A 26958-nucleotide genomic window follows, 5' to 3' on the forward strand; every position below is an offset into this window, starting at 1 on the left:
TATAATCCCTGAATTAGGGAACAAATATCAGTGGGCAGGAACCTTTGGTTTGACTTTATTTTTGCTGGGGAGAGATTTTGGTTGGACCTGCCAACCATTACTTTCCCCATCTGTTAAATCAGTATTAATACTAGGAGTAGTGCTAATAAACTCTGCTTTCTGGATGCCGTGTGGCTCAGGGGTTAGCGCTGGCCCAGGGCCTGGAGCACAGGGGGACCCTACAAAGGTTGGTTGGTATTTCAGGGTGCTTAAGGGAAGGAGCAGGCAGACCCGTAAATCCTCAGCCACCCCACCCCCTTTAGGGCCTGTGTCCCTTGCCTCTTCCTGAGAGGTTCCTTTGCAGGGCTTGGGCCCCCTGTGAGTGTGTGGTGTGCGCACTTGCATTCATGCATGAGTATGCTGCTTCTGCCCTCAGACCAGGGCCCCCAGGGGCCCCCAAGGCCATGTCTCTCCTTTAGATTGGGGCTCACCCTGTTCATGGTGCCTGATTGCTTAATGAGCTTGGCATCAGGGTATGAATAATTGCACCATAAATTATGTAAATCTAATCATAACAACACTGAGCTGGGCAACTCGCATTCTCTCAGCTCTCGGGGTGCCCTGCTCCTGGGATAAAACTTTCGTGGGAACTGCACCACCCAGCTCCCTCCTACTTTTCTGAAATTATAACTATGATGCGTACCTTGGCCTCAGCAATTACAATAGCACAAAGGGCTCCCTGGCCCCATCCCATCGGAGTCTCACAACTATAATGGGAGAACATTGATGGAGCGCTTACAGTATGTCAGGCAGAGTTCTAATCATTTTACATATGTTAACTCATTTAATCCCCCTAATAATGCAATGAGATAAGCATTATTGGATTTCACAGATGAGGAAGCTGAGTCTCAGAGGGGTTTAATAACTTGCCTAAGGTCACACAGCTGCTAAAGTGAGAAGTCAGGAAATTTGGTAGGGTGGGAAACTAAGGCACAGAGGGGAAAGACTTGTCCAAGCTCTTGTAGTCATTGGGGGGGGGGGGGTTCACCCAGGTCCCCTGGGACCTCTTCAGCCATCTTTGGGATCTGCAAGGGCCCAAGTGTCACCCCAATGTGTGCCTGTGTGGCTGAATGTGTGTGTGTTGGAGGTGTGGACGGGGGCCTCGTTCTGGGAAAGTCAGGGTATGTAGCCAAAGCAAAGAGCTATTTTAAGGCCTCCCCTGCCCGCCCTGCTCCCCACACAGCCCCTCTGCTGAGCCAGGCTGCAGTGGCCCGGAGCCTGGGCCAAGCATGGAGAGTTTTGTTCCGAGAACAGAGGGAAGTCTTGGCTCCAGAACATTCACACTCAATGAATAACTTCAACGCTAGATTAGACTTGCAGGCTTGGAACAAAGTGATAATAGGGCCCAATTAAATTAATTTATATGGACTCTATGCTCTGGGCCCCTCCCTCGGTGGAGGGGCAGGCCTGAGCCACCGCACCTCCGCCCCTGGGCCCAGCCCACGCTGGGAGATCTGGAAGGCAGCTGGGCAGATGGGTGTGAGGGCTGCTCCCTCCTTGGTGGGAAAGCAGTGCTGGAGCTGCAGAGGGAGAGGCCAGGACTGTGGTTTTGTTTTTGTTTTCAGTCTGATGTGCAGGTCGGGAGAGAATGACCCTCATTAAACAAAGACTTCAGGAAGCGAATTCCTGGTTAGAGAAGGTAAGGACTGGCAGGTCTGGCTAAGGCCCAGTTCCCAAGGTCTAAGGGGGAAACCCTGAAGGGGTCACTTGGGGAGGTCCTCACCCATGGCCAGGCCTCTGTCCTCACTAGCCCAGGCAAGGGGGCATGTGGCTCTCTGTGGTAAGTGGGTGGGTGCAAGAGAGGGCTGGGCACCTGGGCCTCAGTCTGGGCTCTGTCAGCAACTTGCTGTGTGAAGGTCGTATTTGAACCCCTTTGGGCTCAGGATGAAGCCCACCTCCTTAACAGGCTCACAGAGCCCTCCCGATCCAGCCCCTGACCCTCTTCCTTCCGCCCCACCAGACACTGTAGATGCCCTGAATCCACCTGTGGTTCTCTGGCTGGCGAGCTTTCCCAAAACCCCCGCTTCCACCTCCATGGGCCTTTGTACTTGTGGTTTCCTGGTCCAGGATGTCTTTTCCCTCCACTTTCCCTAGAGAGCACCTGATCCTTTCCCAACACCCTGGATGTGGTGATCTGTCTCTCCAGGAAATGGAAGGCAGGGGCAGATCTGATCACCCCCGTGGCCCCAGGGCCAGGAAAGGCCCGGCACAGAGGTAGCTTCGAGGAAGGTTAGATAGTCTTGACTCCCTCCTGCAGCGCTAATGCTGTGACTGGTGTCACGGTTCTAGTCCAAGCACCAGGAGATCACTCAGCTGCACGGGCCACATGGAGTGAAGAACCAAGTGCCTCATTCATGACTCAGCTCAGCCACTGGCCTGAGACAAGTGACTTCCTTCCCCTTTCGGTTTCCCATTCTGCAAAAAGTGGGACTCAGTGTCCTGTATCTGGTGATCGGGGATTGCAGCAGTTTCCGGTGTAGGTCTTACTGCACCAAGTAGAGGCCAGTGCTGTTGCCTTGCAGCTGAGCGTGGCAGAGGTGGGTCCTCGGGGCTGAGTCCCAGCCCACAGGCAGCATGAGGGATTTCCCAGGAACTGGCCCTACTTCCTGTCTTCTCCTGGGGAGGCAGGGCTCTTTCCACAGATGTTTCTCAAATCGCTCAGTGTGCTCGAGCCCTGGCACCGCTTCTGCCAGGGACACTCCACTTTGGGGTCCTGGCTGCCATCTGCAGGACTGGGAGCTTTGGCCAGGCCTGCAGGGCTCTGAGCCCCAGAGAGCCCACCGAAGAGTCCGGGGGTAAGGAGTCAACTTCCTCTCTCCCCCAGCCCGACCCACTGTTTTTTGAATCCAGATAAAGGAGCTTGAACGTCACCTAAGAAATGTGGGAGTCCATGCCAGGCAGGAAATGGCCTGGTCAGATGGGGGCTCAGGCGATAAGCCTGCTTTGCAACTCCTCCACATGGGGTCCCTGGGGCCAACCCCACCCCCCAGGCCCAGCATGGACAAAGCTCTTTATCTCCCTCAGGCTTTCCAACAAGTCCTTGACTCTGTAGGGCCATGGGGCCAACCACGGAAAAACTCGCCCTCTCCACCCCACTCCAGTCCAAAAATGCTGCGCCTTTTGGGGGTTGTGAATTTGCGGGGGAAGCTGAGGGCTGGCGCCTGCCGCAGGCAGCCTTTGAACCTCAGCCCCACGCTCAGCCCCCATGTCGGGGGTCTTACCTCCAGCCAGCGGGAGTAGGCCCTTGGCCCGGAAAATGAAAGGCATCTGGGGGGAGGCCAGAGCCTGAGTAACTCCCCTGACCCTCGGCTCACCCCTCTATGGCCCCAGGGGCAGGCCTGGCTAGCTGAGCTGCGGGCTGGGCTGATGTGTGGGGATGCCTGGGGCCACCTCCGGCCCTCTGCCTCTACAGGCCTCCTCTCCACGTTTCTCTGGTCAGGACAGCCAATGGACGGGGACTCAGAGCCTGGAATCCCACCTTCCCCACTCTGCCTTCTCCGGGCCTCAGGTTCCTTTTCTGTGCCAGTAGGAGGTTAGATAAGGTCATCTGTATTATTATTAGGGATCTCGCGTTCCATTGCATTGCACATTCCTTTCTGAGTCCCTCCTCTGCCAATGCTGGGGTCTAGAGAAATGCCAGGGGCCTGTTAGTGTGTCGAGGGGAGGCGGGGGGACAGGGGCGGGGGGACAGGGACTGTGGCTGAGGGAGCCCAGAACTAGCTGGCTCAGCTGGAGGCAGGAGGCAAGGAAGACTTTTTACAGCGGATGAGAGTTTTGTTGAGGACTGGAATTATTATTATTTTTTCACTATTATTGTTATTATTATTTTTAATAAATTTATTTATGTATTTATTTATTTTTGGCTGCGTTGGGTCTTCATTGCTGCGTGTGGTCTTTCTCTAGTTGTGGCGAGTGGGGACTACTCTTCGTTGCAGTGCGCAGGCTTCTCATTGCAGTGGCTTCTCTTGTTGTGGAACACGGGCTCTAGGCGTGCGGGCTTCAGTAGTTGTGGCACGCGGGCTCAGTAGTTGTGGCACACAGGCTCAGTAGCTGCGACTCACCGGCTCTAGAGCACAGGCTCAGTAATTGTGGCTCACCGGCTTAGTTGCTCCGCGGCATGTGGGATCTTCCCGGACCAGGGCTCGAACCCGTGTCCCCTGCATTGGTGGGTGGATTCTTAACCACTGCGCCACCAGGGAAGTCCCGAGGACTGGAATTATTGGTGCATTTGTGTATTGATTAGATAAACATGGAGTGCCTACTATATGTCTTAAAACATACTAGATGATGATGATGATGATGATGATGATGTGTGTGTGTGTAAAACAGAGATGAAGAAAGACATAACCCTGAGAACAGAAGTTTTCAAATGGATGTGGAGGGAGGGCATTCCTGGCAGAAGGAGCACAAGGCAAAGACAGTGACTCATGAAAGAACATCATGGGTTTGGACAGGGATGCAAAGTTCTGTGCGGCTGAATCAGGAAAGAGGTGACTGCTTTCTGGTGTAAATGGCTCTGGAACCAGAGAGACCCAAGATCAGATCCCAGCTCTGCTCTTACTAGCTGTGAGACTTACAGGGTTGTTTGATTTGTCTGAGCCTAGGAGTTTGTAGAGAAAGGGATATAATTCTAACTTCTCGGGGCTGTGGGAATTAAATAAAAGAAGGTAGGTAAAGCACCCCACTCGGGGTCTGGCAGAGGTGAGCGCAGAGGTAACCAGAGGGGACACCACCAATAAGCAGAGCTTTCTATCCTCCAGAGTCTTCTTACCATGGAAGCAGCTGCCAGGTGGGGATTAAACTCTGTGTCACAGGAGGTGTGTGCCCTGCATTAGGGTTTATCAGTTTATCATCAGTCAGGGAGGCTATGGGAAGAGAGCTTGAACCAGAAATCTCTGAAGTCATCTAGTTCTCAGGTCTGTAATGCCACCAAACACATACGGCCATCTCTCCCCAACATCCTTGTAGAGGTGTGGGACTAGTACCTTTGTCCCCTGAGTTTGCTTTTCTCCAGGTTCCAGAACTCTCACCTCCCTGGTCACCTCCTCTGGTCACAAAATTCTACTCCCACACTGGTCATCACTCTCTAGGAATCTTGTCAGTACGGAGTAGACTGAGAAAATCACCTCCTTGGATTTGGCACCATCTCTATTGATACGGCCAAAGGAGTCAGTGGTTATTTGGCAGCCTGCCTTTTACTCAGGTGCAGCAGGAAGACCCACCCACTTTGGCTAGATGCTCTCAGACATCTCAAGATTTGTAGAAGCACAGAGCATTCCAGGGAAGTGATAAATCCTTGCGGGATGAATGAATGAAGTGTCTGACTTTTGGCTCAGGCCAGCCCTCAGGAGGGAAATCCAGAGAATTAGGGGGTGCAGAAGGATCCCTGCAGCTGGGGGCTGTGTTGCAGGCTTTCCTTGGGAGCTCAAAATGCTTCCTGTCTCCCCATTCATGATCACCCCACCCTGCTGGTTGCTGTCTTCACAATACCCCTCTTTGGGGGATGGAACAGCAGGCTTAAAAGACTTATGGACTCACAGCTTGTCAGCACTGAGGGGCCTCTACAGAGGGTCCAGTTCAACCTCCTCATCATACAGATGGTGAAACCAAGGCCAGATAGAGGGAGGCTGGCAAGGTTTCCTAGAGTCACTCAGTGAGTCCCTGATGCAAGGCGATTCAGGCAGGTGGTGAGGACCACATTGGATGATGTAAGTGCAGGTGGCCCCTGACCTGGGGGTGACAGCTGGCTCACCCTATTTGCGAGGCTTCCAGGTTAACCCCATTCACCACCACCACCCAAGAGCCATGCAGAAATTCTAAAAATCTCTGGGCTCAGTGACCCCGGCAGATTCCCAAACCCCAGGCCCCACTGGAAGACCCTGGCAGGGAAAGCATCCGTCCTGGGGTGTGATCACAATGCTTGTACAGGGACAGGGCCTCCAGCTCGGGTTCTGGTTCTGGCTTTGCTCCCATTCTCTGTGTGACCCTCGGCAGGACCTACCACTCTCTGGGCCTCGGTTTCCCCATCTTCGAAGTGATGGTGCCAAACTGGACCCAGAGGCCTCTGAGCTCTCACCCGCTGTCTATCTGAATGCTTTAGCAGGGAGGAATCTGCACTCACCTTCAGCATTTCCTGCCTTGGCACACGCCAAGCCCCCTATCTAATCCTGGGATCCCAGGCCTGCCCTCTGGGGAGAAATTGCTGTGATTTAAGGTTCCAGATTTCCTGGACCGTTAGTGCCATGATACTTTATATCTGGGCCTCGATTCCTTTTTAATTAAAAACGAATCCCTCCCAATCCTTGGTTTTACATGCATCTCTGGAAGCCTATGGAGGCTCTGCTCTGCCTGATGCTTTGTGTAGCCCTGCTTTTTGCTCTTCTGCTTCCTTCCTTGAAACCCCAGCTCCCCTTGTTTCAGGAAGAGAAGGGCCTGGAATTCTTTATGGACACCTTCTTTGAATTAGGTGCTGAGGCCCCAAATTGCATACTACAGATCCTCAGCACCCCACATTTGAAAGCATCTGTGCAGGACAAGAAAAAGGAATGGCCCCAAACCAGTTCTGTGTCTGGCACTCACTTCCAGCCCAAGTAGGGGTTGGAAGGACAAACTTGGTGTGCAAGGACTGTCCCCTCCTCGTGTAGGTCATGGAGTTTGGGGGTAGAGGGCTGTGTGTCTGATTCTCACCTGAAACACCGTCTGAAGCCTTGAGGCTGGAGAGAGAGGACAGGGGGCTGCAGGGTCAAGCACGCCCTGCTAGGGTTTGCAGACAAAGACACAAGATTCCTGTGGGCCCAAGTGGGCGCTCTGGAATGGAGCAGGACACAAATCATGTCGCAAGGTCCAGTTGAGGGTCTGCTGCTTGCCAGGGTCATGTGACCCAAACCGAAGGTATCTGCCTGGGATTGAGGGGAGAGTGGGAGACATCAGCTGGAAGAGGGGTCATTACCCATGTCAGTAAATTTTTCTTAGCAAGCGGGGGGTGGTCGTTGAAAAATCTACAATACACCCCAAAGAGATAAAGCTGGGTTTGGGGCATTGCCACTGCAAGAGGAGCCCCCAAGCCAGGTCCTGGCAGCCTTAGGCCAGCCCTACTGTCATCATTTTGTGTCTACCCTCCCACTCCCCCCTCCACACTGTCCCCCACATCCAGACCTAATTCTGAAAGCAGTGGACGACACAGAGGAGTGGAGGGAGGTGAGGAAATAGAAGAAGCCCCCAAGCCCCTTCCCTCTCCCAGCAGCTAAATCTGGAAATGGGCCTGAGTAGGGGGAGGAGGAATTTTGAATCAGTTGTGAGAGTGACATACTGAGGTCAGACTGGGTGCATCCGTTACCACCTGGGAATGAGACTGTCACTTTATACCTAACCTAGAGCAGGAAGGCTGGGGTCCACCCTAGATCCCAGTTAGGGCTGGAGAGGGAGAGCCCACAGGGCAGGTTTGAGAGACAGTGGTGAAAAGTTAAGTTTTTTTCACTTGCACACCGCAGAGTTTAGCCTGTTCCACATGCCAGTTATACATCCATTATTTCATTGAATCTCACAGCCATCCCTGGGGTCAATTTTCTCATTCCCTAATACAGATGAGAAAATGGAGTTTCAGAGAAAATCAATGACTTGCCCAGGGGCCCTTGATTCAGGATTTGAATGGATTCCAGTGTCTGGGCAGAACTTTTTTTTTGGGGGGGCAGTGCCACACGGCTTGTGGGATCTTAGTTCCCTCACCAGGGATTGAACCGGGACCACGGCAGTGAAAGCGCCGAGTCCTAACCACTGGACTGCCAGGGAATTCCCTGGGCAGAACTTTCTAGTCTAGTGGGTTTTTTTTTTGGCCTTCAAGCTCAACCCCCCAAAACTCTGATTCAGATCAGGAGTGGGGCAAAGGATTCTGCATTTTCATAAGCACCTGGGAGGCTCGATGCAGGTAGGTGGTCCAGAGAGCACGTCCTGGGAAACACCACCCTCACCTTGATGCCTTTGTGGTGAGAATAACTTTGCAGGCGATGGGGCAGCTCCAGAATGCCCAGGCCAGACATCACCCCTCATCCCCATGTTCTCTGTGCCCTCCAGTCTCGTGAAGGAACACAATAGCATGAGCCAAGAATGGTCATTCTGGGGCCCTGGAGCCAGATTTCACAAGCTCAAAACCCAGCTCTGCTCCCTCTTAGTTGTGTGACCTTTGGACAAGTTACTTCTCTCTGTGCCTCAGTGTCCTCATCTGTAATATGGGATGATTTGGGTACTTACCACGTAAGGTGGTTGTGAGGATTAATTGCGTTGGTTCATGTAACTCAATGATATGTCACATGTAATATACAGGGAGTGAGCACTCCATAAATGCTAGTTATTATTATTATTAATATTAGTAGTAGTAGTAACATTACCTGTGTGAGTGAAGCACGTTGGGTCCTTCTGGTTGGGGGAACCGGAGGGCAATGATAGGTCTACATGGGCTGGGTGGAGGACGACCCTGAAAATCAGGCTAGAGAGTTTGAGGGGGGCTACTGGGTGTGGGTAGAGGACACTGGGGCCAAGGTTTCTGTTGGAAGATCTTGGCAATCCAGGAAAAAGAAGACCGTCAGCGGGAGTGGGGTTAGTTGCAGAGAGAAGCAACCATGGTGAGGACAGGACGTGCCCATCCGTTGAGTCAGTGGTTGGCACCATCTTACCTGGAGGGCAAAGCCGGGACCAAATAATAGCCCCAGTTGGGCACCTTGTTTGACTCCCACAACACCACGTGAGGTAGAAATAGCCTCTCTTGTTATTCTCACTGAAGGGGTGAGAAAATTGGGAGCTGGCTTGCTGGTGCCTTAAGGTCACAGGGCTAATGGCAGAAGCAGGATCAAACCCGGGGCTGACTGTAGAGCCTGAGCCTCTCCGGCTCCCTCTCTATTATAGATCTCCGAGAGCCACACAGGCTCAGCCTGGGTTTGGGCACAAAGGCCATCCTTTGGGGACAAAGGCCAGCTCACCCAGCACACAGGTGAGCAGTCTTGCAGCACCTTCTCAGTCGGGTCTGGCTGGTTTGAGAGCCATTCCCCAAGTCCGTCAGGCCACAGGGGCAGCGAGGCAGGCAGAAGATTTATCTTGGTGGTCCAGTCCCATCGGCCCCGGAGGCTCATCCTTTGGTTTTGGGGCCCAGTCGCTCCCTGGTGAGCTCAGGTTTCCCTGGGTCAGGCAATCCTGGATGGTCTTGGGTCTTGTAAGCCATCTGAAGTGACTTTATGGGGCTGCTGTGTTCTCAGGGCCCATAAAACACATGGAGTCTGAGGCTCTCAGAGTTTCCCTGTCTTCCCGGCCCAGGGCCAAAGTGAGAGAAGCGAACAGCTTCAGAAGCGGCACTTGGTGGGGCTGCTCCCCATGCTGGCGCCTAACCCGGGGGCACAGGGAGTGTCCATGGCAGCCAGGCCCAGGGTGGGCATCTTCCAGGCAACTTGTCAGCCCTCAAAGTCCCCAGAGCATCCCTTTCCTTTTTTAAAAAAAATAAATTTATTTATTGTATTTTTGGCTGAGTTGGGTCTTTGTTGCTGCACACGGGCTTTCTCTAGTTGTGGCGAGCGGGGGCTAGTCTTCGTTGCGGTCTGCGGGCTTCTCATTGTGGTGGCTTCTCTTGTACAGCACGGGCTCTAGGTGCACGGGCTTCAGTAGTTGTGGCACCGGGCTCAGTAGCTGTGGCTCGCGGGCTCTAGAGCGCAAGCTCAGTAGTTGTGGCGCACGGGCTTAGTTGCTCCGCAGCATGTGGGAATCTTGCTGGAACAGGGATCGAACCCGTGTCCCCTGCACTGGCAGGCGGATTCTTAACCACTGTGCTACCAAGGAAGTCCCCATCCCTTTCTTAAGAACTTTTTGTGGTTTGTTTTGATTTTGTAAAATAGTTTATAGTCTCATTTCACAGAAGATGAAACTGAGGTTCAGAGAGGTGAAGGGACTTGAATAATGAGGTGGCTCTGGGAAGATGAGGATGAGAACGGGCCTATTCTGGGGGCCACTTCCCACCCCACCCCCAGCTATAGTGGGAGATTCTTGCACCTAAGAAACTGTACCCAAAGCTGAGTTGTGGGTTTTTTTCCCCACTGTATATAAATGGAATAATGTAAACATGTTTTTACGTTGCAAAGTGTGTGGAGGGAAATAGGAATTGTTTTGGCCTCAGAACAGCCCTGAGAGCCTACAGGGCAGGTGAGGGCCCTGAGGGGTCGAGACTTACAGGAAGCCACACAGTGAGCTGGTGGCAGGCTGGCTGGGCCGTTCAGACAAGGAGGCTGTCTGGCGTGGAGGCCTCAAGCTCTCAGCAGGCCCCCGCCTCTTCCGGACCTTCAGAGGGGTCACCTTTCAGCCGGCTGGGTCTCCAGCCTGCCAGCACTTTCCTCCTCCTCATGGGAACTGGCTCTTGTCCCCAGCAGCAAGGTGGAAAGAATCTCAGAAACAGAGACACCAATTCCTCAGGAGCCAGAACCCTGGCTCTAGCAGTCCTGACCACGGGCCCTTCACAGAGTGACTTTCCCGCCCTCCCCTGATGGGGAGCTCACTCCTCCCGGGGCTGCGCCCTCATGTGGGACCGCTCTTCTGGGAGATAGGTCCTTGCAGACACTGGTTCAGACGTTTACCTCTCTGTGCCGCCTATCTGTTGGCCCTCACTTTGCCCACTGGGACCCCACTCACTCATTCATTCGTTCATTTATTCAGCAAATACTTTTTTTCCCAATATTTATGTATTTATTTGGCTGTGCCTGGTCTTAGGTGCCACACGCGGGATCTTCGATCTTGGTTGCGGGATCTTTAGTTGTGGCACGTGGGATCTAGTTCCCTGGCCAGGGATCGAACCTGGGCCCCCTGCTTTGGGAACATGGAATCTTAGCCACTGGACCACCAGGTAAGTCCTTCAGCAAATACTTATGAGCCTAGTGTGGGTAGCGCCTGTGTCTGCCATCCCCTCTGCCCAGTCGGCCCCTCTGGGATATGAGCACCCCGACTGGGCCCTCTTGAGGCTGCCCCCAGTGTCAACGGTCAGTTCTCTCTCTGCCCCACCTTCTTGCCCCCTGGCTGCACCTCTGAACAGTTATCAATGGCCCAGAGGAAGCTGCAGGCGAAGCACAGGCCAGGGCGCTAGGCGGGATGTGAGGGCCTGGGTTACAGGTGCTGCTCTGCTCCTGCTCCCTGCATCCCTCTGTGGGGCATGTATGTGTCTCTTCTGTATAACGGGTGATCCAAAGCAGATGGTCTTGAGGGGTCATCCTCTCTCCCCGGCCCTCGAAGCTCGGCACAAAGGCCACCTCTAGCCCTCTAATGCCCCCAGTTCAGATTCTTCCAGCTCCTTCTCTGGGAGTGGCTACCTCCTCTTAGCATTGTCTGTGTGTGAGGCTAACCTACCCTGGCAGAGCCCTGCAGGTTTATCTTGAACCTCCAGCCCCAACACCAGGTTGGGCAGAGGAGGGTTTGGTTCACATGGATGTGCACTGAGAGCTGCGTGGCCCTGGCAGGGCAACAGCGCACACTTTAGGAGTACATGGTGAGGCTCGAACCCTGACCACAGTACATGCCTTCTCTGTGACCTTGAGCAAATTTTAACCTCCCCGGGCCTCAGTTTCTCCACCTGTAAAATGGGAATAGTACTCAGAGAGAGTGTTAAGTAATATAAATATGTCTCATTATTGTAGGCACTCAATAAATGGCTGGTATTGTATTATTTCACTTTTCCCATTTAGGGCCAGATGTATCTATGTGCCCATAGAATGTAACTATTCAACTCACCTGGCATTGGCTTGGTACCCACTCTGTGTCCATCCTGTCACATTGGGCTCCTAACCATGTACACCAAGCCTCAAGGACTCCATGCAGGCTGCGTGGCCAGTGGCAGACAGGCCTTGGAATGCCCTGTTGTTGGATGCTGGCAGCCGCATGGGCAAGCTTCGGGGGACCAGGCTGCCTGCCAAGCCTGGGCAGGCTTGATTGCCTCCACTCACCCTCCCGGCCTGTCCCAATTAAAAGGTTCTGCCCCACTGGACTTGGAGCCCCCGGGGCTGAGGAACTCGTGGGAGAGGGGAGGCCCAGCTTAGGACAGGCTCTGCATGCAGAGGCCCCCTCCCTTTCCAAGTCAGTTCAGTTCATTCTCCAGCCCTTTCCTGAGCACGTATTATTCCTGTTTTAGAGACGAGGCTCAGAGAGGGAAAGTTATTTGCCCATAGTTTCTTTTTTTTTTTTAATATTTACTTATTTGGCTGCACCGGGTCTTAGTTGCCGTACACGGGATCTTTGTTGCCACCTGCGGGATTTTTTTACAGTATGTGGGATCTAGTTCTCTGACCAGGGATTGAACCTGGACCCCCTGCATTGGGAGCGTGGAGTCTTAACCGCTGGACCACCAGGGAAGTCCCTGCCCATAGTTTCATAGTTGGCAGGCTGTGGAGGCAAGATTCGAACCTGGGTGTGTGTCAATCCAGAGCCCGAGCGTGCTCTGACACACACCCTGCGTGACGGGTTGTGACATAGGCCATCCTTTCCTCCCTCCCCTCCTTCTTTCCATAATCTTGTAGTGAGAACTTGCCCTGTCTGAGGAGAGTGCTAGATGGGTACACACGGCCCCTGCTCATCATCCAGTGGGGAAAGCAGACAGGGAGCTGATAATTATCCCATGAGGGAGGGAGGGAAGGAACGAGAATTGTGAAGAGGGCTGGGCTGGGCAAGAGGACATGTGTTTGGAGGATCCTTCATTCAACACACTTTTGTTAAACCTTTAGATGAATTTATTTCTAGCCCACCTCATTTCAAAAGGAGGTGGACTGCAGACATACAGAATTTAACCAGTTTTTAAAGGAACAAGGAACCAAAAGGGAAGAAAAAAATACAAGGATGCAAGGGGTGAGGTCAACTCACAAAATGCCTGCTGGGAGCGTCTCTCTACTTACCAAGCACGAGCCTGGAGCACAGCTCTGTGCTTCCTACGGTGCACAGGAGGGAGGGGCACACCAGTGCTTTTCCATCCTGTTTCTCACATTGCAACACATTTTCCAGATGAACGCTTGTGTAGAAGCCCAGCCAATACATCCAACAAAAGGGAAGGTGCTCTGGTTGAAGGAAGGTGAGGGGGTCTTAGAACCCTAACCCCTCAGCCTTCCTTCCATCCTCTTGGCTGCTCCTGGGGCCCCTCTGAGGGTCCCGAGGGCTCAGTTTAACACCACCAGGCTACACTCTTCTCTATCCATCAGGTGAAAAGTGAAGGAAGCTAGGGGCACCCAGCTGTGGCAGACACTGAGCCCGAGACAGATCCCTCCTGTGGGCTCGAGGACCTCATCCTTGCCAGGCTTGTGCTGGGCACTGGGGACCCAAAGGAGTCACACACGTCTTTGCCTGGGAGCCTCCCTTCTGGTGGGAGAGACAGATGTGTGATAGGGACATTGGCTGGCTGTGCCAGCATTGACATTGCATCTGCCCTGATATCTGCTGCCATGTATCTGTTTATAATTGCAACATGGGTAGGGGGCGTTGGGTTCAATGGTGGGAGGAGGGGGAAGACCTTGACTGGCCTCCTGGCTAGAGCAAGAGGACCAAGTCAGAAATTTCCAGCACTAGTGAGCACTTACTATGTGCTAGGCAGGGCCTGATCCAGTTTTCAGGGACCCAAAACGTATACGATTTGGGGAGCCCTCTTTAAGAAGAAAATACCAAAAGAAATACAAAACCAAGTACAAAAGTAAATAATCAGAATGAGAAAAGAAGTCACAATTAATTACAAATTTTTTAAAGTGGCTGAATACCACAAACACCAACAAATTCAGAAAAGTAATACAATCTTTTTTAAAAATTAAGTGTCAGAAATACCTTCATAACACATTTTTCTTGTAATTTTGGACTACGTACTCTTTCTTTGCCTCCTCATAATAACAGTTGGGATACATAAAATAAGCAACTTTAGACACAAAGGTACTTGCTGTTTGTATACTGCTACAGATGGTGCCCTACAAACACAGAACTTCTAATCAGTTCTATTCCACATGATTCCCAGCGAGAAAAAAAAGATGCATTTATAATTTCTAGTTATTCAGGCCACAGTGCCATTACTGACAGGAGAGAGTTTCTATTTTGATAAGGCCCAAATTCTTTGCCTACAGTTTGGCACAACTGATGCTTGAAAGAATATTCCACAGACTAACCTCCAGGTGCATTCATGTCAAACCTTGTTTCTCTCCCACCATCCACATGCTTCCAGGGCCGGTTGCAGTTCCAACGCTGAATGAGTCTGCACAGTGCACAGCAGGGTTCTTCATGCTGGAAGCTGTTCCTATACTAGGACGGCTACAATAACTATACCCGTAAGTGACTGCAAAGCATATACATATACACCACTAATCCCCCAGTACAGTAAGTATATCCTCAACTCAACTTCCCATTAGCCTGATCCCTAAATGCCTCAGCCACTCAACACCACTCAACAGGAAAGGAAGATGGAGGGGGATTCAGGGAGAAAAAGTGCTATCAACCGTTTATGGCTAAAATACTTCTTACAAAATTTTATAAAAATATATGACCATGAGAACACATTTCGAGAGTATCTTCCAGAGAAGAGACAAGTGTAAGCAAAGGGCCCCTAAACGCAGATTTCATTACCTTCCAGGTAAGTCTGCCTCAGTGCAGGCACTGTTCTCATCACTTTGCCTGTCTTGTCTCAGGGAATCTCATAACTACCCTGTGAGGCAGGTTTTTTAATGATGAGGAAACTGAGGCCCAGAGAGGTCATGCAATGGGGGACAGATCTGAACTCAGAACCACGCGACCCCAAAGCCTGTGCTTATAGCTTTGCTCCCCAGAAGCTGATGGGACTATTGTCAAGAGATGGATGGATAGATGGTTGGATGGATGGATGGATGGGTAGATGGAGGGATGGATGGTGGGTGGGTGGATGGATGGATGGTGTGTTGGTGGATGGTTGGAGGTATGGACTCCTGACTTATCCTCTGATGCATTGGGTACCCAGGTGCTTTTCCTCCTAGACATAAATGACCCAAAGGAAAGACTGAGTCTGATGCTTCCTTGGTCCAAAGAGCTCAGCACAGGGCAGGGCACAGTGGAGGAACTTAGAAAAGGGCCAGGCTGGAGACAGAGGGATGAGGAGACTCAAGTTCCTACCCTCAGGAACTCAGCAACTCAGTACGGAAAGAAGCCACAGACTGGGCAGAGGTGGCGTGTCAGAGGGCCGCGCCTCCTGGGCACTAGTGCAGGGTTCTGCGGAGAGGCAGCGCTCAGGACAGGTCCTTCTCCCCTTAGGCCATAATGCAGCCTGCAGGGGATCCTTGCATGGGACTGGGGGCTGGACAAGTTGACCTCTCAGGTCCCCAAGTCCTGCAAACCCAACCTTGTCCACTCCTCTGCTCCAAGGCCTTGCCAGCCTTCCCTCTGGAGTCTTTCAAGGTGTCTAGGGAATGAGATGTCCACCCAGGTGGTCCATTCCAAGGTTCAAGAGCTGGAACGGACAATGCCAGATTGCTCCAAGCCAAGCTCAGTTCCGCTTGAGACATTTTATGGGCCCAGCCTGGGTAAACACAAGCCCCATTAATGCACCGGGGGTTCCACCTCTGCTGCTGTCGGTCTCACCTCCCACAGCCACAGGCGCTGGAGCGTGAGGCCCAAGGGCAGCTTGGAGAAGACATGGCAAGGGCAGAAATGGCTGCCTGACAAGGACCCTCAGACACTTTCCGGTCTCCAGTCACAGATCGGGGACTGAAGTTTTGGGGAGTGGAGGGAACAGGGACCCACTGAGGCAGAGCCAGAGCTCAAACCTTAACTCAAACCACACAGCCCACTGTGTACCCCACGACCCCAGGCCCTGCGCCCAACCGGAGATGGGGACGGTGCTTTCTGAAACATCAGTAGAGACACATGATCTGCCAATAGCTGAGTTCTTATGGTGACAACTGGAAAGAAACTGTGAAATCAGAACCGCCTAGAAAACTCCAGGACTCTGCTCCCTTGGCTCATTTATCACCCGATTCCTCCACTCACTCCGCACAGTTTTTTTTTTTTTTGGCCACACCATGCAGCATGTGGGATCTTAGTTCCCCGACTAGGGATCAAACCCAGGCCCCCTGCAGTGGAAGCTCAGAGTCTTAACCACTGGACTGCCAGGGAAGTCCCTCCACACACCTTTCCTGATGCCAGCTCCACTCCAGGCCCTAAGGTGGGGCTGGGGACCCCGAGATGAGTCAGACCTGGCCTTTGTCCAGGATGAGGTCACAGTCTGGTGGGGAGACAGGTGTGGACACAGGCAATGACAATGACAAACCGGGATGCTCAGTGCTGGGACAAAGGGAAGCTCAGGGGCTGTGGAAGCCCCGAGGAGGGGCCCTTAACACAACCTGGGGTCAGGGAGTTCCGTGGGAGGATGGGGAGATGAAGCCTGGCCGAAATTTTGAAGATGAGTTCTCAGGCAGCTGAGCTATGAGAAGGCCCTTATGGCAGAGGGAACAGCATGTGCAAAATGACAGTCCTTTTAGAGGGTACAGCACGGTTGGGGAAGAGGGCACAGCACGGTTGGGGAAGAGGGCCTGGCACATGGTAAGCACTCAGTGACTATCTCTTGAATGAATGTTAAGAAGTTTGGTGCTACTATAGTTAAAAATTCTTTATTGTATATTTGAAAGTGGCTAAGAGAGTAGATCTTAAAAGTTCTGATCACAAGAAAAAAAATTTTCTAACAGTATATGGTGACAGATGTTAACTAGACTTATTGTGGTGATCATTTCACAATATATACAAATAGTGAATCATGTACACCTGAAACTAATATACTGTCGTATGCCAATTATATCTCAATATAAAAAAAGGAGAAAATGGATAAAAGCTGTGTCCATTGATATGCTATGAGGAAAAAAATAAGTTTGGTAGAGCTAGAGCGTGGGTGGTCTGGGGCAGCAGAGGGGGTTGGGTGGTGGTGTTGTTTTCACGAAAACTCGTTACTGAAGTATAACATGATACAGGAAAGTGCACAAATCATAAATACAGGGCTCAGCAAATTATCAAAAGTGAACACACCTGAGTAACCACCAAGCAGGTCCAGAAACAGGACAGTGCCCTGTGCCCTGTCCCGGCAGGACCTCCTTCCAGGGTGACCGATATCCTGCCCTCTGTCACTGCAGGTTTATTTTGTCTGTGTTGGGGCTTCTTAGCGCAGTGTGTACCCATTTATGTCCGGCTGCTCTTGTTCAACACAGAACAAGTGGCGGTCACCCACGATGCTGCACGTAGCCCCAGCGGCTTGGCCCCTCGCGTGGCTGCATGATATTCCATTGTGTGAACAGACCACAGTTTATTTACTGTTTCTACTGCAGGTGGGCATGTGGTAGCGTCAGTTTGGGGCTATTAGGAGTAGTGCTGTGTGAATATTCTAGTCCTTTGTGTGGGATGTATCTAGTGGTGCCAGCACTAGGGCCCATTATGTGCTTCTCTTCCCAATTCTGCATTCGGTGACATCACCTTGGTACATAGTTCCAAACGGACCACGGGGAAATATTTACACCATAGGAATTAGCAAATGCTACAAATTGGGGCTTTTTAAAAAGAGCTGGCTGGTCAACATTTACCAGCACATCACTGGGTCCATCCCCAGTGCTGGCTCACAGGAGCCGTAACTCACAATATTCATCCTGAATGGCAACACTGTTTTCCAAGGTGCTTGTGCCAGTTCCTGCTCCTCCAGCAGCGAGTGAGAGTTACGGGTGCTCCCACCTTCACCATGGAGAGGTTTTCAAGAGGTGGAGCCACCAGGCCTCGTGGACAGACTCACTGTGGGGAGGGAGGGAGAGGCAGGATATTTGGGGAATGGCCGAACTCTGGCTGGGCTTCGGGAGGGTAGGATCACCCTGCTGAGAGAGAGAGAACCCGGGGAGAGCGGGGCTGAGGGTGGGTGGTGAGGTTTTGGAGGGGTTGGGTCTGCAGGGCCTGCGGGATGTCCAGCGGTTGTTAGACTTTTCATTAGCCCCCTGGACTCCATGCCGGTGCGGCCACCCTGCCACCGATTCCTCTGCAGATCTCCCCCTCCTTTCTCACCCTCCTCTTCTGCCTCACCTGGCATTGTGGGAACACCTACGGTGAACCTGGGTTCAGTGCCCCTCCTGCCCCAGCCGCTCTGAACCACAATCTACTGAGACAAGTTCCCGCTCCTCTCTGGACCTCAGAGCTCCCTTCTGTCCAATGGGAGGCCTGGGCTGCGGGGCCTCCTGGAGGGAGTGAGAAGCGGACTCCAGGCTCCCACCTCCAGGGGTTCTGGGCAACCTCACCCACTTGGGAAACTCTTCAGTACTTCCTGGAGTGAATTGTTCCCTCAGCCCCGAGTATTTGTCGCCTTGTAGCCTGCTCATTAACTAAGGACTGCGTAGGTTGTACAGGGGACAAGCCCCCCTGAGAACACCTGGTGGCATCTGCTCACCGCCTCTGCTCCTCCACACAGCCCAGCCCTGTGCCATCGGCACTCAGCGACAAGGTCCCGGGATTTGTCCTGGCCACACAGCCCTGTGAGTGGCCAAGTCAGGATGCAAACCCAGATGTGGGGTTACAGGATCTGACTTTTCTCCATACCTCAGTGTTCCCATCCAGACTGACAAAGTCTTAGGGCAGGGCCAGGGCATGCCCACCTGACACCCCGGTGCCCAGCCCAGGCCCTGGCATGGAAAAGATGCTTGGTGAGAGTCTACTGAATAAAAGAACACTCTGCACCGGTCCCAGTCCTCTGTGCAGGGCTGGACACTTGGGAGGCCTGGGGTCGAGGCTGGTGATGGGCTGAGTGTGTATGCCTGTGGGGGTGTATATGAGCCGGGATGGGGGACGGGAGGGGGTGATGGGGAGAGGAGAGAAGGGGGACACATCCCTGACCAGCTGGCCGGTGGAGAGAGGCGCACACACTATTCGGAGACCATGGCCCATTTCACCCGGGCAGTTCTCTGCGAAGCCAGGAAGTGGTTTGTATTTTCAGAAGGAAACGAGTGGGTTTTGTTCATGGGGAGCAGACAGCTCTGGGAAATGGCTCCAAGGGAAACAGGCCACGGGGGGAGGCCAGAGCCAGGCAGGTGTCGACCAGTGGGGTGACAAATGGGCTGACTGAGCTGACCGTGTCCCTTTCCTGACGCTGTTGAGAGATGCCTCCTCCGAGGGGGTTCTCTGTCTCAGAGCCTCCAAGAGGTGCATGTGGGCCAAGCAGGAAGGGGAAGGGGGCCCAGGCTCCTTTCACCACCTCAGGGACCCCCACAAATCAGGCCAGCAAGGGCAGGGTGAGGCCCACTCACCGGCTGGAGGCCATTTGGAGATGGGTGTGTTCCTTCTGTCACCCCACTCATCCGTCCTCCTTCCCCAATCCAACCACAGTCAACACCAAACCCAACTGAGACCCCCTAGCTGGGAGTGGGGAACTCGGAGACAGAGGCAGGCTCAGGCCCTGCCTTCAAGAGGCTCCAGACCTCATTCGGGGAGGAGAGACTGACTGGTAGACAACTAATGAACGACACAGGGGTGTCCTGAGGCAGGGGTGGCCAACCCTGCCTGGAGGTCAGCAACAGCTTCAGGGAGAGGGTACCATCTGAGCTGGGTCTTGGTGGGAATAGGAGGATGTCACAGGAGAAGGAGGGGACGTGGCCCTCCAGGCAGTGTGGGTGGAAAGCCTCAGGCCTCAGGGAGAACTAGGGGCAGGTGAGGGGCAGGAGGGTGGCGGTATGGCCCTGGGCTGACCTGGGTTCAGTCCCGCCTCTGCCCGAGTCTCTTTGTGAGGCCCACCAGGAGGGCCCTGCCCCGTCCAGCCCGTGGAGGCTGAGAGGGGCTCTGGAAACATCCCTGAGCAAGGGCCTAGGAGTGTGAGGCTCAGCTCCCCGCTCTGCCTAACTCACTCTGTGGCCCAAGCTGTACTGCTCTCTGCCCCGGTGGGACTTACACCCTGGCGGGGAGCCATCATCTAACCTCACAAATGGCCACTACGGAGATGACTCTGCAGGGGGAGACGGGAGGAAGGACGGAAGGCACCCTGAGGGTCAGGAAGGGCTGTTCTGGGGAAAGGATGGTCTTTAAAGCTAAGACCTGATGAGCAGTGACTAGTCAGCGGGGTGAGGCGAGGGCGGCCCAGGTGGAGGGAAAGCCTGTGGAGGCTGAACGAGAAGGAGCAGGCAGAGCAAGTTCAAGGCCAGCGCAGCTGGAGAGCAGAGCCTGGGGAGAGGGACCAGAGGCGAGGCGCCATCCTAGGCAGCGTCGGAATCACTGGAGGGTCTCCGTGACTGTGCATCTTCGCAGCCGGTGCCCAGCTGGGCACGAGGGTGACCGGTCAGTGAGCAGGCCCCAGCCCTGCCCCAAGGCTTCACCAGCCTGGATGGGACACTGAGGCTTGGAAAAGAGACTTAAAAAAATTCACCTGGACTCCTGGGTAGAGCATCCTGCAGGGGCAGAGGGACAAGTGAGGAGGATTTTGCAGGTCCAGGTGAGGGGTGGGGATGAGATTGCCCAGGAGGAGAAGTGCCAGGAGAGTATAGGAGAGGCTCAGCCCAGAGCCTGAGAAGCTCCCATGAATTCTTCTTATTTCCTCCCTTATTTAAGCTCCCTTATTCCCTCCGTAGTGGGACTTGGGCTGGGCCCCTGCCCCTCCTCAGGCCTCCAGTCTCACCCCTTCCAACCCATCTGCTGCCAGCAGCCAATCACATCTGTCCAGCCGCTCCCCAGTGCCTGAGCCTGTCCCATGCCCCCCGTTTCGATCCAGCCTCCACTGCCTCCCCTGCCTCCCCAGACCTCCCCCTTCTCCCAGCCCTTCCACCGTGTGCACCTCAGCCCTTCCTGTGGCTTCAGGCTTTGGGGCGTTGCTTGTGTTTGCCCACCGTGAGGCAGGACCCCTCACCCCTTGTCTGCCTGAAGAGTCGTACTCACCACTCAAAATCCAGCTCAGCACCACCTCCTCTGAGAAGCCTTCTTTGATCATCCCCTTCCCCGACAGAGTTAAGTCCCCTCCTCCGGGCAGCTCCTGGCCTCCCACATGCTCAGATCATTGTGTTTCAGAGGGTGTCACATGCCTGTCTTCCCAACAGACCTCCCAACACCCCTTCCTTCCCAGCAGGGAGGAACCTGAGGGCAGCTCCAGGAGAGGAGCTCAGCAGGAGAGCTGAATCGTAAAGCAGAGAATGTCTCTGTCAGCCAGGATTCCGGTCAAGGAGGTGTGCTGGAGGGGGTATGTGTCCTGGGGGGCAGTGGGTGGGGTGGTGTGTACTGTGCTAGGTCCATGGTGGGGACTCATTGAAGAGATGGGGAAGTCGACGTGGGAGAGGTCAGGGTGGGATGGACAGGGCCAGCAAGTCTCTGGGGAGACAAATGCTGTAGAGGGGAAAAGGATGCTAGGCAGGGGGACAGCGTGGGGAAAGGCACAGGGCAGGACCGCATGGACAGTCTGTGATGGGGAGCAAAGAGTGGCAGGAGGTGACACGGGTGAGGGGTACTTTTGGAAGGCCCCTTAGGGATGACTGTTCCCCTTTTGGCTCACCGGCCCAGGCCCTGAGCTGGGTGGGGTGTCTACATAGCTCATCTAAACCACACAGCCACCCGTGAGGTAGGTGCTGGTACCATCCCCATTTGATGAAGGAGAAAACTGAGGCCTACAGAGGCCTTACCACCTGCACAGGTCAAAGCCAGGATCAGGGCCCGGAGGCATCTGACTGCGAAGCCCAAGCTTGGGACCACCGCACCCTGCTGTCTCTCACAGGCTTTCTTTCTGTAAATCTCAGGGAAACTGAGTTACCAAGAGGGCAGTTGTTTCACTGGGGCTGTCCGAGCTCTGGGCCTGGGTTGAGCTCAACCATCCCAGCCAGGCTTCCCTAGCTGCACCCTCCACAGCACGGGCCCCTCCTCAGCACCCCTGGAAGAACTTCAGAAGCAGCTGAGCTGGTAAAGCCTGAGGGGCGTGGGAGGGGCATGCGGCCTGGCACCTCTGTCAAGAGGATGCCAGTTCCAGTGGCCTCTTTGAAGGAGGCTGAGGGCAGAGGTAGGGGCTATGGAATCTTTGGAATGAGCGTTTTCTCCAGAGCTCCAGACTGGGAGCAGGATCCCAGGTAGAAGGGCTCTGAGAACAATGGGGGCCTGGGTGGGGGGCAGCTTCTGGGACAGACAGGGCAGGGCAGGGAGGGGCAGGGCTGGGCATGAGCTGGGCAGAGCCCTCAGGGTGCGGGTGGCTCAGATGAAACCACAGACCAGACAGGGAGCAGCCTCCCTTCTTCAGGTCCCAATGCGTGCCAGGCACATGTAGCACCTGCGCCCCAGGGGAGGCTTGGTGATGACATGGCTCCTTGGGCAGGATACTTAGAACACCCAGAAATGCTCTCACCTACATAGTCTCCACAGGCCCTTGGCAGCCTGTGGGATGGGCCTGATGATGATCATCACACTACTTTACAGACTGAGAAACTAAGGCTCAGAGACGCACGAATTACCCACAGTCACTCAGTATCTTGGGGACACACACCCCTGATTCAGTCACACCCAGGAGTCCCAGACTTCAGGGTGATCCTGGGAGCACAGGGCAAAGGACAAAGACTCAGATGTTGGACTTCCCTGGTGGCGCAGTGGTTAAGAATCCACCTGCCAATGCAGGGGACATGGATTTAAGCCCTGGTCCGGGAAGATCCCACATGCCGCGGACCAAGTAAGCCCGTGCACCACAGCTACTGAGCCCACGTGCTCCAGGGCTCGTGCTCCGCCACAAGAGAAGCCACCGCAGTGAGAAGCCCGCGCACAGCGAAGAGTAGCCCCCGCTCGCCACAATTAGAGAAAGCCCCTGCTCAGCAACGAAGACCCAACGCAGCCAAAAATAAATAATTAATTATTTATTAAAATTAATAGTTAATTTAATAATGAATGATTAAAATAATTAATTAATTAATTTTTAAAAACACTCAGATGTTGCCAACACAGCATGACAGAGCTGGAAGCCCAGGAATCCTGGGAACCCAGAGTAGGGAAGGCTCAAGGGAGGCTGCCTGGAAGAAATATCATTGATCCCAGCCTTGAAGTATGGAGATGAGTTCCGGGGAGATCAGGGCAGGAGGCGCTGGTGGGCAGGAGGCTCTGGGTGTCAGAGAGGGATGGGACAGGGGCTGTGTCAGCCTCCAGCTGAGGCAGAAGCCCTCAGCCCAGGGCACCCCAACCCCAAACCGGCCAAGTTGTCTTGGGGTAGCTGGTGACTGCCCCTGCCCCAGGCCGCCCCAGGTGGACTGCCCTAGACTAAGCCCCGCCCCCCGCCCCAGGGCTGCATCAGGCTCCAGGCACTGCAGCTACTGAACCCCAGTACCACTCCTGCCTCTGCCCTGTGGTGGGAGACCCCAGGGCCCAGCAAGGCCCCCATCCAGCGGGGTGGGCACCTCTTCTGTGACCATCCTACCATTCTGTCAAGGCTCTAGAATCTCTCCCACGCCCGCCACACTCTCCAGGCCCACTGCCCCTGGTCTCTCCCTCGTTTCCTGGCTCTGTGCTGTGCCCTCTGCGCTGTGGACACAGGGCTCCTTCCTAGAACAAATGTGTCCTGTGCAGCGGCCTCCCCGACACCAGGTCTCAGCCCAGCATTCAAGGCCCTCTCAGTCTACTCCAAATGCCCACTCTAGCCCCTTCTTCTCCCACTTCTGTGCCCAGCCCATCTCGGTCCCTGAGCCATACCAGGGACATGCTGGGGCCCAAGTGGGCCAGGTCTCCTCCAGCTCTGAGCACTTCCCGTGCTGTTCTCTCTGCCTGGAGTTGGTCCTTCAGCAAACACCTCCCAGTACCTCCCCTGTGCCAGGCACCTGCCAGAGACCTGCCCTTGAGGAGCCCTTTTTGTTGCGTGGGGGTGAGGTCTGCACACTCTGGAGGGGGTGAGGCAGGTGCAGGGAGACAGGGACTCTGGGGGGACGACGTGGCAAAGTCCAGATGAGGGACGTAAAGGAACAGGCCACAGACGTGGGGCTGGAGTGATCTGCAGAGGCCTGAACGAGCGGCCCTAACTCTCCACCTCAGCCTGTTCCCAGCACAGGGCCCTGCAAACCTCAACCCTCAGCCTCTGCCAGGATCACCCATCTTGGAGAAGTAGTCAGAAAGAAATCCTTCATCTACGGGTGGGAACCGTAATGTCCAGAGAGGGCTGGGGACCTCCAAGCTCCCTTCAGAGACAGGGGTCTTCCTAGTCCAGCCCAGCTCAGCCCAGCCCCCTCTGATGCACTGGTGCCCATCCTGGGGGGAGGCTGGAGGCACAATTAGCTGAGACCAGCCCTGGGCTGGGGCTTTCCCCATGGATATCCACATATGGAACAGGCAGGCACAAGGGCAAGTGGCCCCCACTGGCACACCCCACTCCCGCCATGCCACGCAGTCCCACCGTGCTCTTTCCCAGCTGCGATCTCTGGCGGCAGGACGGAGCAGGCCATGTTATTATTTTCCTGGCTCACCTGACTGTTCTGATGGCCCCTATAATCACACGGTGGTGCCCCTGCCATCCGGTCAGGGAGTCAGGGGACCTCTTATCTGAGCAGAGCATACCTCTGCCCCCATCTGAGCCCTGCCAGGACAGACTCAAGAGTGCCCTGAGGTTACGTATCAACAACAATGACAGTAAGAAAACAGAGAGGGCACCCCCCCATCCCACCAAGGGCATTCACACACATTGTCTCTCTGGACACTTCTGCCGCTCAAAGCGTCAGCGGGCAGAAACTGAGGCTCTGAGAGGGTACGGGGCTTGCCAAGGCCACCTCACAGGTCCCAGGGCCCGAGACCCACACCTGGCACCCTTTCCTCTGCACCCAGCCCAGACGCTGAGCAGGGGAGGCTCCATGCCGGGGCCTCGGTCCCACTGCTGAAGACCTGGCTGGCCCTCCTTCCTGCCTCTCCTTCCCTGGGCGCGGCTGGAAGCTAGCTGCGGGCAGGAGGCCAGGTCCTCACCCGTCCCCGGACGCGCAGCAAGCTGTGGGAGTTCCTCTCTGAGTCTTGGACTCTTGGCTGCTCTGCGGACGCCTCCCCAGCCATGGCCTCCCACACCCGGGCCCTCATCTCTCCACAGGGACGTGAGGCCGCCCAGTCTCTCCCTGTCGAGAGTGGGAGAGCGGGGGGAGTGGACAGAGTCTCTGCCCACAGGACCAGTGGGAAACCCAGGACACCACTTCTGAATTGTTCTAAGGTGGTAGGTAGTTCTGGGCCAGACGACTGACCCGGATGGCAAGCTGCAAGGGGCAAACTGCTACAGGATGGACAGGGTCCTGCAGCATGGCCCGCAGGCCCCAGAGTCCCTTGTCACAGGCTGGCTTTGCACCGCGGCAAGTCCCACCAGCTCCCAGTCTCGGGATCCTTGTCTCTAAAGGGATGGTAATAGCAGCACCTACTTCGTGACCTTGCCTTGAGCATCCAGTGTGAGGGCTTGTCAAGCACTTAACAAGTGGCTGGCACTTACTAGATGCTTACTAGATGTAGCTACTTATGTTATGAATATTTTTAAACAAGTAGTAAACAGGCCAGCTTCACTCAGGTGCAGCCCCAGAGATGAAGGCTGGGCCTGATTTAGAGACAGGGGTGAGTTCCTCTCTACTGAACACCCGCTGCATATCCATCATCACCTCTGGTCCGATGACCTTGTAGGGGAGGAGAACCTCAGAGAGGGGGAGTGTCCTGGCTGAGGCTGAACAGATTTGCGGGGTGGAATGGGGATTCTATGGGACCCTTTCTCCAGCACACAGCACAGCCACAGCCCTTCCCCAGGCGGACACTGATGTGTCCTGTTCCCTCCGGCCCCTTGTGCTCAGCACCCGTGGGGTCTCTGGATATCCAGGCTTTCCCAGGGGCTGCTGGTGCCCTTCCCTCTGATCTGGAGCTGTCTTCTCATGCCCAGCTCTTCCCTGCTCAGACGCAGCTGTGGAGCTGTCATTCTGGCCTTCGATGACATCTTGACTCGTACCCTGTTGTTTAAGGGTCCCACCTGGCCCGGTCTTCTCCCTCAGTCTTTGAACTTGACTGGGGTTGGAGGTGGGTCACATACTGTCTGGGCCTCCCCACAGGTGTGAGTTTTTGGGCAATTCCTTCCCCAGCCACTGCTCCCTGTTTCACCTCCTACGCACGCAGACACCTGCTGAGTGGCTTCAGTGACAATGCATTCCCTTGGTCAGCAAATATTTGCCGCCTGTGGCTCAGCACATCTGCGGGCCACCCAGGATGGGGGCAGAGGGGAGGGTGGCCATGAGCCAACAGTGTGAGGCTGCAAAGGATGCCAGTATCCTCTGGCTCCATCACCGAGAGGCGTAGGGACCAGGACCACAGGAGGGGATGTCCTGCTCTGGAAAACTGCCCCCTCTGGGCTCCGCGGACAGACTGGAGCTTGTTCAGAGGAGGCAAAATGTTGGATAGGTTCTCAAGTGTATCCTGCGAAATGTGGCTGAGACGGTAGGGGTGCCCACTTGGAGAAGGGCAGGCTTGGAGGTGAGGGTGGGAGGCCACCCTTGCCAGCTCTCTCTCTCTCTCTGGATGAACTGGGACTCCCTAGCATGTCATATCACAGCTCCACGTGATAAATGACGTTCTCCTGGATGGAGCCAGCTCACAGTGGGAAAGGGCCCTGGGAGGCTGACCTCCCTCCATGGAAGGCATGCAAGGCGATGGATGTGAATTCCTGCCTCAGGGTATTGAATCCTCACAGTTGGTGAATCCCACGGGGCAGCTGGTTGTAGGGAAAGCACTGCAAGGGAGCCTAACACGTGGCCTCCAGGTCTGGCACCATCATGGACTGTGGGATTGGACATAGGTCCCCCGTCCTGCTGAGCTTCAGTTTCCTGATCTGTAACGTGGGTGTGCTCATGTTTACCTCTAATGGCCGTGGGTCAGTCTATGAGATGGGGCGCAGCACACAGTAGGTGCTCTGGAATGCCTACTCTACCCCACAGAAAAGCTGGTACGTGAAAATGTCAT

General features: G+C 54.5%; 1 long non-coding RNA gene across 2 annotated transcripts in view; it reads left to right on the plus strand.

Annotated features, from left to right (window-relative positions):
• The first annotated feature begins 1507 nt into the window (after positions 1-1507).
• LOC118899429 overlaps positions 1508-26958 on the plus strand; it is a 33224-nt gene continuing 7773 nt past the window's right edge. Inside the window, exons 1-3 of one of the 2 annotated variants that reach the window (XR_005020944.1) lie at positions 1508-1678; positions 10780-10912; positions 21113-21223. This is a non-coding gene — a long non-coding RNA (uncharacterized LOC118899429). The remainder of the gene's footprint in view (positions 1679-10779; positions 10913-21112; positions 21224-26958) is intronic. The other variant, XR_005020945.1, reaches the window with a different exon arrangement.

The sequence above is a fragment of the Balaenoptera musculus genome, chromosome 8, assembly GCF_009873245.2.
Source record: "Balaenoptera musculus isolate JJ_BM4_2016_0621 chromosome 8, mBalMus1.pri.v3, whole genome shotgun sequence".
Classification (NCBI taxonomy): Eukaryota; Metazoa; Chordata; class Mammalia; order Artiodactyla; family Balaenopteridae; genus Balaenoptera; species Balaenoptera musculus.